We start from the raw sequence: 19,075 nt of genomic DNA on the forward strand, positions 1-19,075 counted from the left end.
TCGATCAACAAGTAATGGCATTATTTTGATGTTTAATAGACAATTTCTGTCTGAAGACTACTGAATAAATTGGGACAGTTCTTTGTCTGATGGGTCATGATTTTCAATACTTTATGCAGATTTCCCTTCAAGTGTTAACAATGCATTACCTCAAAAGTTAGTTTGCAACTTATATTTATAGAAGTTTGTTTTTGTACTTGTTCTGCATTTTTCCCTTACAAATAACCACTACATTAGTTTAAAAAATTCTGCTATATGTATTAGACAGAGAAACACGGTAGATCAAATTTAGATCACCTTGCTATTTTTAATTTAATTTTGTAATTGAAAGATAATAATTGTACATATTCATGGGATGGTGATGTTTTGAGATATATAATGCATATTAATCAGACCAGGGAGATTAGCATATCATTCATCTTAAACATTAATCATTTCTTTTTGTTGGAGGCACTATATCTTTCTTCTAGCTATATGAAACTACATATTCTTGTTAACTATATTCATCCTACAGTGGTACACAACACTAGAAACTATTCCTCCTATGTAGCTGTAATTTTGTATCCTTTAATAAATCTCTCCCTATCTCTCGCTTTCCCCATCCTTCCTAGTCTCTAGTATTCTCCATTCTACTTTTTACCACGAAAAGGACAACTTTTTATTTTTATTTTTTAGCTTCCACAGATGAGAGAGAATAAGTGTGGTGTTTAATTTTGTGTTTCTGGCTTGTTTCATTAATATAGTGTCCTCCAGTACCATCTATGTTGTTGCAAATGGATTTCATTATTTTATGGCTGAATAATGTTTTGCTATGTATATTTACCACATTTTCCTTATCCATTCTTCTTTTGTTGGACCCCTAGGTTGTTGTCATATCTTGTCTATCGTGAATAGTGCTGTAATAAACACGGAGATTTACATATCTTTGAAAAACTTATTTCTTTTCCTTTGAATAAATAATGCCCAGTAGTGGGATTGCTGGATTATATGGTGGTTCTCTTTGTCTTTTCTTTTTTTTTTTTTTTTTTTTTGAGGAACCTGCATCTTTTCTCCATTGTACTAGCTTACATTCCACCAACAATGTATTTCCTTTTCTCCACCCCCTCACCACCATTAGTAAGTACTTTGTCTCTTTAATAATAGCCATCCTAACTGGTGTGAGATGATAGCTCATTATGGTTTTGATTTTCATTTCCCTGATAATTGGTGATGTCAAACATTTTTTCGTTTATGTGTTGGCCATTTGCATGTCTTAAGAAATATCTGCTCAGATAATTTGCTCATTTTTAAGTAAGATTATTTGGGTTTTTTACTGTCGAGGTGTTTGAGTTCATTATATATTCTGAATATTAATTCTTTGTCAGATGAATAGTTTGCAAATATTTTCCTCTCATTCTGTAGGTGGTCTTTTTACTCCATTGATTCTTTCCTTTTCTGTGCAGAAGCTTTTTAGTTTGGTATAATACTACTTGCTTATTTTTTATTTTGCTGCCTGTGCTTCAAAAAATTATTTCCCAATGTCCTGAAGCATTTCCCTTAAATATTTTTCCAATTGTTTTATAGTTCCAGGTCTTACATTTTGGTCTTTGATCTATTTTTAGTTGATGTTTGCCTAAGGGGAAAATCAGGGGGCTAGTTTTATTCTGCATATGTTTATCCAGCTTATTAGGCACAGTTTATTGAAGAGGCTATCCCACCATGTCCTTAATGGAAGTTTGTTGTCATCACAATATAAAATATCTTTTTATGTTGTTCTCCCCAATAGTTATTGCAGAATGTTGGAAAAGTCATAAACATGTAAAGACTCAGGGAAAAAAAAAACAAAAAACAAAAAAACTCCATAACCTCATTACATCAAGGAAACGGTTTTAGCACCTCAGCATCTTTGTTTCTCATCTCCATTTTCTTGTTTACTTTATTTTTATTTGGGATCTATCTACCTTGTCTTCTTTTTAAACCTCAAATCAGCATGGTACTGGTACCAAAACAGAGATATAGACCAATGGAACAGAACAGACCTCAGAGGCAATGCCACACATCTGCAACCATCTGATCTTTGACAAACCTTACAAAAACAAGCAATGGGGAAAGGATTCCCTGTTTAATAAATGGTGTTGGGAAAATTGGCTAGCCATATGCAGGAAGCAAAAACTGACCCCTTCCTGACAACTTACACTAAAATTAACTCCAGATGGATTAAAGACTTAAACATAAGACCTAACACCATAAAAACCCTAGAAGAAAACCTAGGAAATGTCATTCAGGACATAGGCATAGGCAAGGACTTCATGACCAGAACACTGAAAGCATTGGCAACAAAAGCCAAAATAAAATGGGACCTAATTAAACTCCAGAGCTTCTGTACAGCAAAAGAAGCGATCACTAGAGTGAACTGGCAACCAAAAGAATGGGAAAAAAATTTTGCAATCTACTCATCTGACAAAGGGCTAATATCTACAAAGAACTAAAATGGATTTACAAGAAAAAAAATCCAAAAGTGGGTGAAGGATATGAATAGACACTTTTCAAAAGAATACACATGAAGCCAATAAACATGAAAAAATGCTCCTCATCACTGGTCATTAGAGAAATGCAAATCAAAACCACATTGAGATACCATCTCACACCAATTAGAATGGTGATCATTAAAAATTCCGTAGACAACAGATGCTGGAGAGGATGTGGAGAAATAGGAAAACTTTTACACTGTTGGTGGGAGTGTAAATTAGCTCTATCATTGTGGAAGACATGTAGTGCTTCCTCAAGGACCTAGAAATAGAAATTCCATTTGACCCAGCAATCTCATTACTGGGTATATATCCAAAGGATTATAAATCGTTCTATTATAAAGACATATGCACACATACGTTCATTGCGGCACTGTTTACAATAACAAAGACCTGTTACCAACCCAAATGCCCATCAATGATAGACTGGACAAGAGAAATGTGGCACATATACACCATGGAATACTATGCAGCCATAAAAAACGATGAGTTTGTGTCCTTTGTAAGGACATGGATGAATCTGGAAACCGTCATTCTAAGCAAACTGACACAAGAACAGAAAATCAAACACAGCATGTTCTCACTCACGAGGACACAAGGTAAGGAGCATCACACACTGGGGTCTGTTGGGGCGGGGAATAGGGGAGTGACAGTGTTGGGTAGGGAGTTGGGGAGGGAAAACATGGGAAGAAATGCCAGATATAGGTGACACGGATGGAGGCAGCAAACCACATTGCCATTTATGTACCTATGCAACAATTCTGCACGTTCTGTACACTTTCCCCAGAACCTAAAGTGCTATATAAAATATATATATATATATATAATGAAGATACACATCCAAGAAGCTCAAGGATTTTCAAGCAGACTATCTCAAGAGAGATCCACACTGAAACATTTTATTCAAATTGTGGAAACTCAAGGCCAAAGAGAATTTTGTAAGCAGCAAGAGAAGCATCTCATCATGTATATACAAGTGATCCACAATAGAATGAACAGCTGATTTCTTGTTAGAAGGCATGGAGGCCAGAAGGCAGGGGAATGGCATAAAGTCTTCAAAAAAAAAGTCAACAAAGAAAAAAGAACAACAACAACAACGACAGCAAACCTCAACATTATACAATGTTATATAATAAACATTTTCTCATCATTAAAGATCTTCTTAAATGTCACTTTAAAGACTTCATAATATTTATGTGAATTGATATAATTTTCCTACTAAGAGTTTCTGTGATCTTTTCCAAAATTTTTGTCAAAAATGAAACAGAAAAACATTTTCATATATACATTATATTGACTTTCTGATTAGTTACTAGAAAAGAGAATAAGGATCACACAAGGGGAATAACCAATTGAATAATTCAGGAAGTTATACTGTTTACATGCTCTCTGGTGACATATTTATTTCATCTTAAAGTTGCTCATCTTGAATATTCAATTAAAAATATGTGCTCATTTTATGAGCATGAAAACAACTTCGTGATTTTGATTTGCATTTCTTTTACAATTGATGAAGCATTTTTATGTATATATTTGTGTATACTCTTATTAACTATGCATAAGTACTATGGGGCAATATGTTTTAATTGTCTATATAGCTTCTCTATATATTTCAATTACTTGTCTTAGAGTTGCAAATATTTACCTATAAACTGTTTCTTAAGCAGGTGGCTTTGTGTACAATTAATTGATTTCATCTATATTATGCTGATAATGTAGAAAATGTTGATCTTCCATAATTCATACAGTAATAGTTCCTGAACCTATTTTCAAATTGAAATAGCACTATCAGGAAATGGATTATAGTATGCTAAAAACTGATTACAGTAGACTACTAATAAATATTTTGATTGACTTATTGAAACAACCAAAGGATTCTTATTCAATCTCATAAAAACACATGGAATCTGACACTGTCACACTCCCTAATGTATTCGTCATTACAAAGGTGCCAGAGCCATTATAGTTTATATTTCAACTAAAAACATAAGTTAGTTAATTATATAATTATATATCTCAGTAAATTGAATTAAACTAATACCTCTAAAGTAACACATGAGTAATAGGAACAAGGCATTAGAATGACATAAATATATTTTGGTTTACTATTTCTGGATGACAATTTTAACACATAGCCTGTTTATAAAAAGAGTATAGACTTCCTTCCAATCCTATAGGTGAAAAAATATTTAAATGAAGTATGCCAGATATAATAAATGTTTATATAAGAACACTGTAATTTATTATTTTAGTATTGGTTCAGTGCTTTCTTATAGTTCCTGCCAGTGATATCTTTTCTGATGTTTCCTTCAGCATATCTCAAATCCTAGACCCTTAAATATCTAAAAACTTTAACATCAATGTCTCAATTAACGTGTTTACTTAGGAGAAAAATGTCAGCTAGAAGAATAAGACTTCTAAACATTAATATATCTACATCAAGTTATATCGTATTTAATTCATTGAACCATTTTGTTTTAAAATATCTGAAAATGAAGGACTAATCAAGAAGGTTTCCACTATTCAACTTTGTGAGTAGGTAGATTGGAAGAAAGAACTTTAAATTTCATGACAACTTGATTTAAATCTTTTTAATAAAATTTTGAAGAAAATATTTTTTTTGGAAATAGTTTAGTAATCTTAATAAAGTGGCCTTAACATAAATGGAGCCTTTCAATTTGGATCAAATTTTCAGTCTTATTTTCTTTTATTTAATTTAGCAATTAAAAATTCAACTGATTTACAAATGAGTTTTTGAATAATATATGCATATATACATATGTCTGGCACTGTAGTGTATCCTATGAAGGTATAAAACTTCAGTTGTAGGTATAATATTTTTTAAACCACTCAGCCTATGATATTTTGCTATGGCAGCCTAAGCAGGCTAACACAATATTCTATGTCTGGCTCAGCACAGTCAAAGAATGCACTGGATATTTAATAAACAATTATATCATATAGTTATTTTTATCAAATTACTATCACATAAAATCTTCAGTACCACACATATTACTACTAGGTCATATCTGCCCTATATTGGATAGATATTTATTAGTTTATTTTATATGGAGAGCTCTGTGGTTACTGATTTATCATGCTGCATTTTGCTATTTCTCCTGGCTTCATGTTATTCACAAGCTGGTGAACATTTATTTGGTTCTTCATCCAAGTCACTGGTGAACATATTCAATAAGCTTGAGAACAGAGCTTTCTGGCATATCAGCAAAAATTTTTCAACAGGTAGGATATCAATTGGGTAGACAATTTTTTAATGATAAGTATCAGGATGATTCTCATGGTCTATATAGGCCTTAGTAAGTTTTTTCTTGTTTACCAGTTTTATAGCATTTTATTAGCATATGTCATGAAAGAGAGCTGTTGCTGCTGCTACCAATGGTGGTTAATATCACTACTTGTAAAACTCCCTTCCAAAATTTCTCTGTCTTATAATATTATATAAAGAATAAGGTCATAATTTGTTAACCTTTATGTATCCAGTAACCAGAAATCCATGTCACAAATAACTACTCATTCTTCGTTTCTTAAATAAAAATATGTATTGGGCTTCCCTTATAAGGTGGCAATCAAAATCAAGTTGGAAGAGCAACTGTTTATTAATCATGGACATAACGGTGGCGGCAGTTGTGCCAGTGCAAATTGTTTGATAAGTATTTTAAGTTACCTGTTTTATCTACCAGTTTAGCTAATATTCTAAAAATTATTCCATTTTACCTCCTACCATTTATTGTAAAATCATTAAATTCACTAACATTTAATTTGTATTCATTATTTATTTTATGCCACATATATCTTCAAAAATAATTAAGATGGCTTACAAGAATGCCAATGATGCAGAAGACATAATGTACATTTAAAATAATCTTTTTAAAACAAAGCAAAGAAAAAATTTCAAAACTGATGGAGCCAGGAATGTAATCTGTACACAAAGTGCAAGCTCTCAAGTCTTAGATACAAGTTGAAGCCTGGCTACAATTTGCCTTTACTATTGGAGCAATAAACAGAAACAGAAAAATGTGATTCAGAATACAATTCCTACCACTGACATTACTCCAAAACCCAAAGCTAGGTTATTTAACTATTTTTTTAATGGATTTAAGTGAATGGGATTTTATAGAAACCTTTTACGCTTTAGCATGTTCAAAAGGCACGAGTTGGAATGAACTGTGGTGACTTTAAAGACTTTTGCACATGCTGCCCCATCTGCTTAATTATTTTTTCCATTATCAAGCATTATACATTTAGTGGTATACAGAAACATTCCATGTAAGCAGATATCAGAACATCCATCCACAAATGTGTATTCATCTGTATCTGTATCTATACTATATAATATATACATACAGCATAAAACAGAAAAAGAAGTATTCTAATTTCAGAAAAATTTTTTAAAATCTGCAAATGAATCATATTGACCAGACTGTCTAAATAATGATAACTTCTCAAGACTATTAATTTAACCACACCATCAACTCAAAATAATTTTTCTTTTTCCTTAGAAAAGACAAAACAAATATTCTGCATTTACTGTTTTTTAATTAGTTCCATCAAAATGTCCCATCCATGTTTCACAAACATAAAATATTAAGCATTTGAAATAATAGTATAACCTCAAGAAACATTAAGGATCCAAAAGCTGATCTGGGACTTGACAAAAATAAATCTGGCATTCTATAAAGTAGAATTTGTTTAGCAATGACTTTTGTTTTTCCTACTGTATATCTTATAGTGCTATAATTTAAAGTTACCATTTCACTGCTTCTTCTCACCTTTACGAAGTAATCATCTAAAGACACTTTGAAGGGCTGTGGCTCATACCTGTAATCTCAGCACTTTGGGTGGCTGGGGCTGGAGGATCACTTGAGGTCAGCAGTTTGAGGCCAGTCTGGCCAACACGGTGAAACCCTGTCTGTATTAAAAAAAAAAAATACAAAAATTGGTTAGGCACGGTGGCTCATGCCTACAATCTCAGCACTTTGGAAGGCTGAGGCGGGCAGATCATGAGATCAAGAGATAGAGACCATCCTGGTCAATAAGATGAAGCCTCATCTCTACTAAACTCACACACATACACAGACACACACAGACACACAGACACACACACACACACACACACACACACACACACACACAAATTAGCCTAGCGTGGTGGCACACACCTGTAGCCCCAACTACTCAGGAGGCTGAGGCAGGAGAATTGCTTGAACCCATAAGGCAGAGGTTGCAGTGAGCTGAGATCCTGTCATTGCACTCCAGACTGGGAAGAAAGACTTCATCTCTAACTAGCTAACTAACTAAATAAATAAATGACACTTTGAGGAAGACAGACTATAAACTCTTTGAACTTCCTTTCAAATGATCTTATAATGCCCAGAATGAATTCTGTTTTTAGTTACCATCTTTAAAGGACTTATAGAATATAAGGTTATTAATAATACATTATGTCTGATAGAGAAAATTGTGCTAACAATCATTCGAAAATTATATTTCTGAAATTATTTTATAAAATATAGTTACAACTAAACTATACGTAATTTTTTCAATTAAAGAAAATGCATCACATTGTGAAAATATGGCATTTTAAAAACATTAATAGTATGGGTGAAATGCCAATTGATTAAACATTGTTTTAAGAATGAAAAAAGAAAGACACTTTTTAAAACCAATATCAAGTGTTAACAGAGTGATTTCTCCCTGGATTTAACAGAGAGTTTATTTTATTACAATATTTTATTCAAGAAGATATTTTTTAATATTGTGTCTCAGATGGATTTATACAGAACTGTATCAAACAATACTAAGAAAGACCAATTAAACTTGCACTAGGAAACTATTAAAAGCATACATGTAAGAAATTATGAGGTATACTTGTTATTTGAAGAAATGGAAGAAACGTAAGAAAAGGAAATAGTAGTTATTAGTGCTTAAAAAAAGTGTTTTCATACAATCTGAAGTCCACATAAGCGGCAATTACTTGCTTTTGTTGACAATTGTGGTTATTGAAACTGACATGCCAATTTTCTGTATGTGATCAAGAGTCACTCTCTATCAAGATCAGAATATAAGCAGTCATCTAACAGCAGACATTGCATTTGCATTTGGAAGTAATGGATAAAGGTAGTAAGAACAATAGTTACACACACACACACACACACACACACACACAACATACTCAGATGTTCTTCCACCATCTCTATAAGATTCCTCCAGACTTAGAGCTCTCATAACAATTAATATTCATATGTCTTAATAAATATTGTCTTGGTTCTATGTAATTTCATTTGATCATCTCACTGATTTTTGTTTTTTGGCATTAACTGAAGAAAAACAATGCAGAATAAGCAGAGAAGGTAAGTGATAGATATGTAAACCTGGGGTCAGGTGTACAGTTCAGGCGTTTTCTGCTATTTTTTTCTAGCTGTTAGTTTACCCCCTTAAATGCCTTTCTTTAGGATTCTATTCTTGTTCAGTAGATATAACCAATATCAACTCAAAAAAAAAAAAAAAACTCCACAGAAATTCAAAATACTGACAGCAGAATATTTCAAAATGACAATAGTTGCAATGATTGTAGTTATACAAATATATAGAAAATCTGAAAAATAATATGCAAGAGTGACTAGTATTGCTTTATAAGGATTATAAGGTACAAGAGACTCTTTTCCATTTCCAGAATAAAATATTATTGCATCACAGTTTCAGCATGCACAAACCAAACAACTATGCTAATCTAAATCATTGCTTGGGTATTCATAGGGATTTCCACTGATTTAATGAACTTAGTTTGGACATCGCTGGCATCAAGGAATCAGAAAAAATAGTGAGCATTTAGCAGCAGAAGTTGGAGACTTAAAAGTCTATAAGTAGGGATTAACAGATCTCATTTTAAGTGATAATATATAACCAAGCTGGGATAAAATGGAGAGGTTTTTAGTGCTTAGCATTTACTAACACCCTATCATTTTTATACTTGACATCTAGTGTTCTTTACTCTATGCCTTAGATTTATCTATTTCTTAATTGTTCTCTGCTCCACAGGGTCTCCAGTGAATCCTCAAATAATTGAAAGCATTTATCTCCCCAGTGGTTGAGCTTTGGTCACTGTGGGACTGAAACAGCTCAGCAAACCGATCATCATGTTCATGTAAAGGTGTCAGATTTTAAGATGAAATAGCACAGCATTCACACGGCAACCCTTTCAACTAGTTAATTACTTTAAATCATTTTTATATTGCCATGTTTTTTATGCTAGTGCTAGTATGATAGCATGAGCATTAAAATCTAACATTGATCTGAAATCATTTCATAATAGTAATTCTTTCTACCTCTCCAGAGAGAGAAATCATCACTTTAGCCCTTTAAATAACATTATGCAACTAAAATAGATGGACTATTTTGAAAAGTATATTTGCCAATGGACAGCCATAGAAAAAGATTTTAAAGGAAATAGATAAAATTATATGTTATCAATCAGAATCATAACTCTTGTGATGGCATTTATACATTAAGGTTAAATACTACACAACATGTAAAAGTAGAGAACTAGAACAACACAGAAAAACAATAATATTTTCATATGCAATTCTATTCTCAAAGATAGTATCTTTGAAGCACTACAGAGTCCTCTCCTCTAGCTGGAGATATCAAAACTTGAAAATATTTATTTAGTTTATTTTCTCCATAAAATAACAAGAATTTATAATATTGAAATATATTGTGAATTACAAGTGGATTTGCTGATAATAGTAGAGCTCCTAAGCTAGGTAGATTCATTTTATCAGTTGTAAGTTTTGAAGGAAATAATGAATTCAACGAATTTTTCTTACTAATTCTTCAACACATTGCCAATTATTAAGGCAAGGATAATAAGAAGTTACATTACAGAAACATCTACATTATAAAAACTGAAAATTGTTTTTATTGTTTAATGCCATAAAATCTACATAAGGAAGATACAATGTCAGTAAATGGAGAGAGAAACCAGTACAGGAGGTAAACAGAAACATTTTAATTGTTTTATCATAAAACATCTGTTGCTACATAATCGACAGAGAACAGCAATACATTAGCCATATAATCTAAAAGTTTTAAAAAATTATCCATGATAATCAGAAAGATCAAGGCGCAATCCAAAACTTCATGGAATTCAATTAATTGCAAACCACTTAAAATGTCACTCTTATATTTTATTTATTTTTACAATTAAAATTTTCTTACTAAAATTAAAAACCCAATATACATTTATCTATAAGTATATTAGAATGATTTGTGAATAATTTATACAACATAATTTTTTTTAATTAGACTACTTCTGAGAAAATAATAAATACTTTGGCAAATATCCTATCATAAGTCTCATCATGAGTTACATAGAAGCATATAATTTAAGTATATATCATATATACTTTTCGTTGTTCTATCATGGATATTTATGTTGTGCTTTTTTTCTCCCCTTCTTCTCTCCTCCCAACTTTCCCTTTTTTACCCTTCCAACTTCCTACTCCAGGTTAACTGTCAATAACCTTTCATGCATCATCTCTACCACTCCTTAGATAGGCATCTAATCACACACGTATATGCTTATGTATGTTCATAAGCAATATATGTACAACATATATACATATATCCACGTGTCTACATATATACCTACATGTATATTCACATATATAAGGCATTTTCATCATCTGTATTATATAGTGTGATAATATATTTGTCTCTGAATATTGCTTTTCTCACTTTTCGAAACAGACTAGAAACCCTTCCACAGAGACTCCATTGGATGCATATGTCACAATATATACATTTATTTTCTTTACATTTCTCCTATCTCTCTCTCTTTTCTTCATTCCTTTCTTCCAACCATTCTGCTTCCTTCTTAATAATAAAAACATCACAATAATTTTTTTTTTTTTTTTGTAAAATCTGATGCACTGATACACTTTTTCCTTTGGGATACTTCTATAGGACTTGGATTGCTTCCTATTATATGTAAGCTTTTAAGATTAATAGATGTGGCCAGATTGATCTTGAAAATATATTAATTAAACAATTAATACATAAGAATGCTGAATTTCCTTTTGTACAAAGTGTTAGTGCCACTAGATTGAAATTTAATTATTAAATAATAAAATACTTTCACAATCAGATACACTTGATACATGCATAGACATTCCTTTTATATTTTAGCTTTTAAATTTACTGTCTCAAAGTTCTTTCTAAATCCTAGGTGATAAAATAGATTATTATAAATTTAATTCTGATTGATCAAAAACATAATTATAGACAAAGATTGTTAGAGTACATAAATAAAACAAGATCAAACTATATGTTGTCTGCAAAAACTCACTTTAAATATAAAAGCAGAGCTATGTTAAGAATAAAGATATGGAAAATATATGCCATGTTAACAACTGATAAAAAGAAAATTTGGATCAATATATCAATAGCAGACAAAGCAGACTTCATGATAAGGAAAATTACCAGGGATAATGAAGGGCATTACATAATGATGAAGGAGTCAAATCTCCAAAAATCTTGTATGTGTATGAAGCATCAAAATATCTGATGCAAATATTTATGGAACCACAGTGAAAAATAGACAAATTCACCATAATAGTTAGAGCTTCTATTGCTCCCCTCTCAGTAATTGATAAATCCAGCAGGAATAAAGTCAGTAAAAATAAAGATGACATGATCAGTACTATCATCAGCATAATCTAATGGATATCTATAAAATACTCTATCCAAAAATAGCAGAATATACATTCTTTTCAAACTCACATGGAACATTTGCCAATATAGACCACAAATGTACTATACCAATGCAAAATATTAATAACAGGAGAAACTGGGTGTGGAGTTTCTAGAATTTTTTGTACTCTAATTTCTCTGTAAATCTAAAACAATTTTATAATTAAAATTACATTAAAATGTAGATGAGAATTTTATGTGTATTTAGAACTGTAATATTCTAATAAGTACATTATACATGGAAACTCATAACAATGGGGTTTAGATTTCTAAAAATATATAAAAAAATAAAGATTTTAAATTTGTTACATATTTAGAGAAAATGCAATTAAGTTACAAAATGTATTTTTTCAATACTAGCATAGATACCTTCTAATTAGTGGACATCTTTGAATATATTAAGTTTTGTTTCCAATTATGTAATGAATTTCAATATGTAATCTATGATTTAATTATAAATGAAATAAATACTCAGAGAAAATAATTTGGTACCTGTTATCATTTGATCACTCCAATTCTTATGTTGAAATACGATCTCCAATTTTGGAGGTGGAACCTAATGGGAAGATTTGGATCATGGGGCCATATTCCTCCTGAATGTCTTGGTGCCTTTCTTACAGCAGTGAGTGAATTGTCTCTCTAATAGTTACCACTAGAGCTGGTTGTTTAAAAGAGCCTGACACCTCCCCTATCTCCCTCTTGCTTCTCTCATCATGTGATCTCTGCATGCACCAGCTCTGCTCTCCTTCTGCCATGAGTGGAAGCAGCCTGAAATCCTCACAAAAAGCAGATGCTGGCACTATGCTTTTTGTACAGCCTGCAGAACCATGAGCCAAATAAACCTCTTTTCTTTATAAATTACTCAGCTGCAGGTATTCCTTTATAGTAACACAAAGGGACTAGCAGTATCTCTATTATGTTGCCAAAGTAACACGAAGGTTCTAAGAAGTACCTCTATTATGTCTCTTAATTATGTTAGTGCTTAATAGTAGATTTTAAAGATTAATATCAATGTTTTTGTATAATCACAGGCAATTTCATGACTATGAAATGCTATGATACAGGATTATGAGGATTTAATATTAATTATTGAAAAAGTATTCAATAATTAAAAAGTGCACAAAATGCCACCTAACATTTCAAATTATTTTTATTGCAATTCATTAATAAACCAGTCAATATACAATTTTGTATAATGGCAATGCAATTATTTCATGAGAAAAGTCAGTGGTCTCCTTTTGACAAATTATCATGTCATTGCAACACGTCTTTAGAGCTAGGTTTAAGGTAGTATGTGGCTTAATGTTTACCTGATTTAAATATGAAGATCTTCCTGTAAAGTTCATACTCCTTAATGTAGAAATCACAATTTAGTGTTAATCTTCCACAAAAATAATATAACATGTAGGGATATGAGGCAAGGTGCTCTCTTCTGGTACAATGTAAGTCTTCTTAGACTACTTCAGAGTATCTGAATTACTGAAAAATTTCAATCTTTTCATGTTTTGACAAGCCAGTACAATAATTAATAATTATTCCACAGACTAGACACATATTATTCTTATACCTAGATTATTGTTATACCTAGAGTGCAATGAAACCAGTGAAAATGATTGAAATATTTTTTCTGAATCAGAAAAATACACATTATATATTGTGTTCAGGCATTGCTTTACTTTTCATCATTGATCTTTCATACAAAACTGTTGGCTGTTTGAACATTTACAAACTGTTTTGCTCTGTAAAATGTAAGGAACCTATCAAGTTTGAAACACCTATTTTATATTATGTATTCATTATTGATTTGAGATTATTTAATTTCTGTGGATACAAACTAATCAGTTTTAAATGAATTGTCACAGAACTGAGTTTTACCCTCATTATGTTTACTGCACTCTATCTTGTATTACAGTTACTTGTGAGTTTTATGTATCTAGGCAGGGTAATTTTATGCACTTTGGTGTCTTCCCCCAAAACACAGCATCTTCACATTGTAAGTGTTCAACAATCACATAAACTTTGTACCTCTCTTCTCCTCTCCTCTGGCTTACCCTCCCCTCTTCTCCTTTCCTCTCCCTTCCTCTCCCCTCCTCTCTCTTTCCCTCCGTCCCTTTTCTTCTGTGAATAAAATAGAAGGCTTGTAGGCTGAGGAAGGCTTATAGGTATGTCATAAAATACTGACCTCAGTTTTGGGGATAAACAGATGATGATTGGAACTTCCAAAGACTTTTTGGCCAGCCAAATCTATATTAAAGTAGAATTATCCATCTCTTCTCTAAGAGAGATTCGGATGAATTGGAGCATCATCTGCTGTCTCACAGGCAGTTAGCACATTGAAGGATAATGAGCATTCACTGCTTATCTGCAAGGTTCAGAGGACAATCACAAAGGTGATCTACCACATGGCTAGCCAGCTGCAGAACACTGCCCATTACAGAAGAGGATTATGAAAATTCCAGAGGAATTCTTCTAGATGCATATGGAGCTTGTAACTCAGCCCAAAATGCTGTCAACTGGGGGCCAGAGGACAGAGAAGTTGAGTGGTGACAGGTGACTCCAATTGATCACCCCCAAATTTTGTCTTCAGATATACAGAATACTTCTGCCCCTTTGCAAGTGGTGTGCTTTGTAATAGCTTCATGTTGGCAGTGAGGTGACTCTTCCAACAATGCTTGTGAGTTGTGTAAATCAAGAATCGTTATTTTTTTAATACTCAACATGAAACACCTTTACTACAGCCAAGATCTGTACCCATTGTTACAAGAAATTTCAATTTTAAGTTGTCAATAGAAAGACAAATTGTTTAATAAACCAAACTCTGGAAAAGTGATAAATAATTATAAAAATCAATTGACATTTTTATTACTAATTTCTGTGAACAGAATTTTTCTAGATGAGAACTAACAAAAGTGTGAAGAAGTTAGCTATTAAAAAGTCATGAAGAATTGAAGTTAGCCATTCGAAGCATGTAGCCTGATTTTAAAGAAAAAAGACATTCAGAGGAAGCTCAAGTCTCTTCTTAAAAACTGAAACAAAATTATTTTGAAATTTGATACAAATTCATAACTCAATATTTTCTTTATACTTTGCAGTTATTCTTATCCTTATTGTTTAATACATCGAATATTTGTATATCTATTTCCAAGCCTGATATAGATGTCTTCAAGTTCATTTCAATTTTAATTTAAAGTGGAATGCCCTACTTCAGAGAGACAGGCTCTACCCCAGATGTACCAGCAACTTTGAAGAAGCTTCTACTCTTACCAGTTAAATGAATGTAAACTGAAATGTCTTCAGTAGAGTATGAGGCTAGCACCTGGGTGCTATAGGAATGCAGAATACTAAGTAATTGCATTTTATCACAGAAAGGGTAAATATAAGAAGAAAGGAATGATGGAAATAAACATATAAAAAGAGAAGATAAAAGTTATTTTCCAGATAGAGAGAATGGTATGTTTAAAAATACAGGAACAAGACATTTTTACTGAGTTTCATGCTCTCATCTCATTTCCTCTCAACTCACTAAAACTAGTTTTTATCACTCACTGATAAGCCTAAACTGCTTTTGGAACTTCATCAATTGCTTTTTATGATGAATGACCATTTTTCAGACTATATTTTGTATGAGTTCTGTAGCATTTGGCAAAGTTACCATTTTCTCTTTTGGATACCCTGTTTTCACCTGAAATTCCTGACACCATTTTCTCCTGGCTGTCTGCTTAGTCTGATTTCTCTTCATAGTGGGCATCTTTCTTTTGCCCACCCTGCTCCTCTGGAAAAAGTCCTAAGTCATGTTATTTTCCTATCCTACACCTTTTCCCTGTATGTCCTGGCCCTTCCATCTGGTGACCACAGGTAGGCTGACCTCTCCCAAATTTACACATCTAGTCCACATCTCTCAGCTGAGCCTTGAATTCAAATATTCTATTGCCAACAGGACATATCAATTATGTATCTATCAAAGTGATGACTGAGTCACAAAATTAACTCATTTCTTACCCCCAATCTTTTCATTTTATTGTCTATATTGCATCAAAAACTCATTCAGCCATTCACCAAGGCTGGAAACACAGCAGTCATCTTTTCTTCTCTTGATCTCTAAACCCTATGCACTAGTCATTTCACGCAGTCCTACCACTGCTGTCTCTGAAATCACCTACTGCTATGTGCCACTGCTTTATCAAACTATAATAAAAATGCAGTTTGTGAAGTTTTAATGTGTGGCAGATTTACATTTTGGGGTATGACCTCTGGTCCCTATGTTAGCCATGTATATGTCCATCCATCATAAATGAGTTTTTCATGAAAACAGTGAAATTTATACAATTCAAAAGGGTTAATAATGATGCCTTAAGTCATTGCTTTCAACATTTCTGAGCAGTTTACATACTACAGATGCTTTCAAATGGTCATAAATACAGGTCTTTAAATTCTAGATATTTACAGTTCTTTGCAATGAAAAGTCGACTGACTATAAAAAACATATGACAACACAGAGATTTGCTATTAATCTAAGATAAATTACTTTAAAGAATTGGCAACCTTAAGAAAAAGACAGTGTTTTACATATGCTGACTTCTTAGGTAAAGTCATTGTCAGTATTATGTTATATAATAGATTTTTTATACATTTATATATTTTTGAAGCAGATGTGTCAACAAAATTAGTTTGTCATTTTAAAGTATACATGACATTTTAGCCATTGAGAAAATAGCTGCCTTTTGGTAAAACAACTCATATTATTTTTAAAAATTCTGAAAAGGGATACTTGGGAGTTCATCTATCATCATGTGTTTTTGTTGCTGACAAAAATGTACATGGATCTCCTAGGAAACAAATCCATTTAGTTGAAAAACTCAGGAATATAGTCTTCAAATAAACAGTTACTGTATATTTTAAACCTATTATTAAAATAAGAGTTTTGATGAGACTACAAGAGTAATTGAATGAAAATTTCAACACATCAGCTTGTCATAATTAATATATAGGATTGAAAAATAAATATGGTGACAAGATAAACACAGCACAGTAAATCTGTTCTACTGCAGTTTATATGTTTTTATGGTGTATTTTTCAACTTTGATAGCCATTAAAACGTGTACCAAACAAACTGAAATTATAACCATATCTTCAAATATCTGCAGCATAAAATATTTAAGCAAAATTTCAGAATGAATAAAGTAAGTTTGATCACATTGCTCTCACACAAACATCCATAAACAAAATTTATAATAACATTAAGCCTAAAATCTTATTAGACTTTATTAAAAATTATGAAAACAATAACATTTTAGAAAAAATAAGATTTTACCCCATTAAGTAAAATTCATTTAAAATATCTGTATTTTCTACTTTTCAATTTTTATATTTGCATGATTTTTATTTATTTTTTATTTTTATTTATTTTTATATTTGCATGATCTTATCTCCAAAATACATATATATGTAATTTGTAAATTTCACTAAATATATAAATATATAGTGGGCTTTATGCTCATTTTATTTTGCTATAAGAAAGGTACACTTAATAATTTTGATCCTATTATCTACACAATGTTAAATGTCCTTCATAAGATTGAAATATACACAGATGTCTTGTGTTTTCTATGCCTACAATATGTCTCACCCAAGTTCCAGATTATTCTATGCATCTAGAATGAAAAATCTGCAAATGCACAGAAAGTCTACCAGTAGAAAACATACAACCACCCTTCAATGCCTTTTTATAGCCTGTCTGATACTCAATGCTTCCGTCTATTTGATATGTTCTTTCTCTGCCCATGTCAGGATTTCACTTATTTGATATGGATTCTACCTCTAAGCAAGACAACCTGCATGTTTTTATGCTTGTTCTAGAAGCATTTTAATTCGTTTGGCTTTGGGTTTGTACCTTTTCTTTCCTTTGTTCTTTTGAGATAGAGTCTCACTGTGTTGCCCAGGCTGGGGTACAATGGTGCAATCTCTGCTCACTGCAACCTCCACTTCCTGCGTTTAAGCAATTTTCCTGCCTCAGCCTCCCAAGTAGCTGCAACTACAGGTACACGCCACCATGCCTGGCTAATTTTGTACTTTTAGTAGAGACAGGGTTTCCCATGTTAGCCAGGCTGGTCTCAAACTCCTGACCTCAGGTGATCCTCCCACCTCAGTCTCCCAAAGTGCTGAGATCACAGGCATGAGCCATGGCAATCGGCCCTATACATTTTATTTTCTCCAATTACAAAGCAAACTTTGCCCACTTTTCTCCATCAATTCATGAACCTTAACATTTCATTTGAAACTAATCTCCCTTATACATAACTTCTATTTTCTTAGGGTAGGTTTCATGTTCCCTTATTTGCGATTTTATTAAAGTATATCTCAAGTAATATTTTACATTTGTAGAGTACAATCAAATATTTTACTATGTGCAATATCTGTCCCTACCCATAATATTCCTACAACAAATCTACTTATCAGTTTCATCTGTAGCTGTACCCCACTCACTATTTCAGAACAGCAAGATATCAGTATATATTATCAATCTATTCTTTAATAACAATATATAAATTCATAATCATTTGATTTAGCATACATGTGCAACAGATTATAATTTACTAGTTTAAAAAAGTCTATATTTTTGTCATTTATTGTGATAATTTTTAAGGATATATTAAACCAGAAACATCTAAATGACCACAATAAGAACAACAATAAACTTTAATTTGAACAATATTGTCTGGGATATAAGTGTGCACAAGAAAATAAAATCTCCCAGAATCCTACAATCCCTAGAGAAGCATGAATAATGTTTTTTGTAA

At 32.0% G+C, this 19,075-nt stretch overlaps 1 protein-coding gene across 1 annotated transcript in view; it reads right to left on the minus strand.

Annotated features, from left to right (window-relative positions):
• LOC141584941 (uncharacterized) overlaps positions 1-19,075 on the minus strand; it is a 410,771-nt gene that overhangs the window by 383,584 nt on the left and 8,112 nt on the right. Inside the window, exon 2 of the mRNA XM_074401915.1 lies at positions 7,347-7,437. The gene's annotated coding sequence lies outside the window, so the exon portion shown is untranslated. The remainder of the gene's footprint in view (positions 1-7,346; positions 7,438-19,075) is intronic.

This window comes from Saimiri boliviensis, chromosome 6, assembly GCF_048565385.1.
Source record: "Saimiri boliviensis isolate mSaiBol1 chromosome 6, mSaiBol1.pri, whole genome shotgun sequence".
NCBI lineage: Eukaryota > Metazoa > Chordata > Mammalia > Primates > Cebidae > Saimiri > Saimiri boliviensis.